The sequence below is a fragment of the Tarenaya hassleriana genome, unplaced genomic scaffold, assembly GCF_000463585.1.
Source record: "Tarenaya hassleriana unplaced genomic scaffold, ASM46358v1 Cleome27, whole genome shotgun sequence".
Lineage (NCBI taxonomy): Eukaryota > Viridiplantae > Streptophyta > Magnoliopsida > Brassicales > Cleomaceae > Tarenaya > Tarenaya hassleriana.
Window position 1 is genome coordinate 408,912 of NW_010965946.1, and position 3,736 is coordinate 412,647.

The 3,736-nt window shown below is 38.7% G+C and overlaps 1 long non-coding RNA gene across 1 annotated transcript; it reads right to left on the reverse strand.

Annotated features, from left to right (window-relative positions):
* Positions 1-257: 257 nt before the first annotated feature.
* LOC104817152 lies at positions 258-891 on the reverse strand. Its single transcript, XR_772460.1, has 3 exons — positions 545-891; positions 373-472; positions 258-288 (listed from the first exon to the last, which is right to left on the reverse strand). It is a non-coding gene; the product is annotated as an uncharacterized LOC104817152 (long non-coding RNA).
* Positions 892-3,736: the final 2,845 nt, after the last annotated feature.

Sequence of the window (3,736 nt, forward strand, 5' to 3'; positions counted from 1 at the left end):
TGTGAGTCGCGTCCCGACGTTGTATCAAACCAATCACATCTGAATATGATTGTTTTCAACCCGACTAATCCTGGATACTGGAGTTGGAAAATCTGACGAAGAACCCCAAAGAAATCAGGATCTTCCGATGACCCGCTTTTTATACAAACTCCGTAATTGAACGTGGATTTATGTTTTCCATGATCGTAAGTGTGAAACGTGTATCCTCGGGTGAACATTATCGGCCAGCAAATGACTTTTCTTCCAGGTCCATGTGATATATCTCTGATCCATGCCGGAATTCTATCACTGCATGACTGAATCTGCGCATAAAAATTAAATTAATACACAAATACATACACGTACATATATATATATAGCTAGAATACTTACGTAGTCTCGAAGCCAAGATGCATAATGTTGTTCCTTCATTCCTTCAAGTTCCTCCCCACTTAGGTTAGGATATGTTGCCAAAACATCCTCGTCAAAAAGTCTTAAAAATATGTTGTTAGCAAATATGTAATTAATTAATTTCTAATCACATCTAAGATTAAAAAATGTGTACCTTTCGTATGGCTTAAGTTCTTCACAATTCAACAGTATATATGTGGCGATGTGATTGTACTCTTGTACAGTTAATCAATATTCTTCAGATTTGCCTCCGAGGCGTCCAGTAGGCTGAAAACTTTCGGGAATAAGTCCGAAACATGAATCATAGTGGTAGAGATAACTTCTATCGTCTTCGTTGATAGCCCTCCTTTTCTTCGTCTGAATATGAGATTCAAAATAGAAAGAACTGAAGTAGGAGATCTCCTCTAACAAATACTGTTTGACGATAGATCCTTCCACTGCTGCTTTGTTTTTAGCCTTCTTCTTACGATGGAAAAAAAATCGCTCAAATGGATACATCCATCTAAATTGTACTGGACCACCGTATATCGCCTCATCTGGTAAATGAATATGTAAATGTTCCATCACATCAAAAAATGAAGGTGGAAATACCTTTTCCAATGCGCAAAGTATCTCAGGAATGTTGCCTTTCAAAACCTCTACATTACTTCTTCTCAGAGATCTTGCACATATATCTCGAAAGAATGTGCTGATACCGCATAACGCTCCGTGGACACTCGGTTTCAATAGCTCCGCAAATGCAATAGGAATAAGTCTTTGCATGAATACATGGCAATTATGACTCTTCATTTTCATAAGTTTTAATGAATCAGTATCAACACATCGCGCCAATTTGGATGCATATCCATCAGGGAATTTAACCTCTTCTTTTAACCATTTAAACAACACCGTTTTACCTGGTTTTGTGAGTCTGAATATCGGCACAGGTGCGTGACCATCACGTGTCAACTCTAACTCTTTTCTCTTGCATATATCTTTCAAGTCCTTCCTTGAGTTGAGGTTATCTTTACTTCTCCCTGGCACATTCAGAACGGTGTTGATGATGTTATCAAAAAAGTTTTTCTCTATATGCATAACATCCAGATTGTGTCGAAGCGTTAGCGAACTCCAGTAAGGCAAATCCCAAAAAATACTACGCTTATACCAGTTATGCCAATCACCAAATCCTTTGCACTTCTTATGCCCAAAATTTCCTCCACAATGCACAGAAGCTTCCAAATCATCCAAATATCCACTATTTATTCGCTCAGAATAAATTTGCTCTCCGGTTTGCATAACAGGTTCTTCCTCTGTAACGATTTTACCTTTGGTAAAAAGCGTACGATTTTGTCTGAATGGATGATTCCTTGGAAGAAATCTGCGATGACAGTCAAACCAGCACGTCTTTCTCCCATGTCTCAACTGAAACGCTTCTGTTTTCTCCATGCAAAACGGACATGCAAGTCTTCCATGTGTGCTCCATCCCGATAGCATGCCATACGCCGGAAAATCACTGATCGTCCAAAGAAGAACCTCTCTCAGTGTAAAATTTTGTTTCACACTTACGTCGTAAGCAGGGACTCCAATGTCCCACAAATCCTTCAACTCCTTAATGAGCGGCTGTAAATACACATCTAAACTCTTCTTCGGATGTTCTGGCCCAGGAATCAACAATGTCAAAAACATAAATTCTCTTTTCATGCACATCTCAGGTGGTAAGTTGTACGGAGAAAGTATAACTGGCCATAATGAATACTGCATGCCAGACTGTTCGTACGGACTAAATCCATCAGTACACAAACATAGATACACATTCCTAGGCTCAGCAGCGAATTGAGGAAATACCATGTTGAAGTTTTTCCACGCCAAAGCATCAGATGGATGTTGCATTTCTCCATCAACGGTAGAATGCGAGGCATGCCATCTCATATGCGAAGCCGTTTGTTGTGATTCATACAAACGCTTCAATCAGTACGATACCGGCATATAGAACATCTTTTTATACGGAGTTTGTCTCCGTACATTCTTACTCGGACGGTATCTGTTAGTCCCACAGAATTTACACCTAACCAATTCTTTTTCTTCACCCCAATACAGCATGCAACCATTTTTGCAAACATCAATCTTTTCATAAGACATTCCCAAATTCTTCAACATAGCCTTCGTATCGTAATACGATTCTGGAGCTTCATTATTTTCAGGTAAATATTCACGCAACGTTTGACAAAATGAATCCATGCAACTTTCGGTGACATTGTAATCCGTTTTCATACTCATCAATCTTGATGCAAGAGATAAACGTGACTGACCTTCTTTACATCCTTCATAGATAGGATGATTTGCCATATCCAACATGTCGAAAAACCGTTTTGTTTCGACGTTTGGCTCCTCCTGATCTTGTGATGAGTTTTGCTCAGCCAATGCCCCAGGAAAAGCATCTGTCACCATTTCAACATAAGGATTTCTTACATCTTCATCTACATCATACCTCTGCTCGGCCGAGACATGTTGTCCCGTTGTGATTGTCCGAACTTCTTCTCCATGAAATCGCCAAATATAATAATCTTCGACAAATCCCCTTCGAAATAGATGTTTACAAACATCTTCTGGACTGCGATATTTAAAATTGCGACAACTTGTACATGGACATAGCATTTTTCCACGTTCTTGACACAACGGCTGCATAGAAGCAAAATTCATAAACTATTCTAAACCGTTAATGAATTCTTGCGTTATCTCTTTTGTAATCGAATCAACTCTTTCGTATATCCACTGCCGGGACGAACGAATATTCAGATTTGTTGAAGATGTCATTTTTTGGAGAATTTTTGGTAAAAGAATAGTATAAGAGTGATTTAGAGAGTGGTTTGGGCGAACTATTTAAATAGAGAAACGTTCCAACGGATATCCGTTGGAAATCCGTTGAAAAGTTCGTTACCGTTACACTTTCCAACGGGTATCCGTTGGAATTTTTCGAACGTTATAACGTTCGACTATTTCCAACGGATATCTGTTGGAAGTATTGCCGCGTTTCATAACGTTCGGATAATTTCAACGGATTGCCGTTGAAATACGTCGAACGTTATTCCCAACGGAAATCCGTTGGAATATACGTGGAAATTTTCCAACTCAAATATCTGTTGATATGCCGTTGGAAATCCGTTAGAAATGCGTTGGAATTATTCCAACGGTATTCCGTTGGAAATCCGTTGGAATTATTCCAACGGATTGATCCGTTGGAAAAATCCGTTGGAATTTCGCATTTTTTGTAGTGGTGTATGTATGTGAATGTGAATGTGTATATATATATAAATGTGTATGTGTGTTTATGTGATGTATATGTGAATATATATATATATATGTGTAT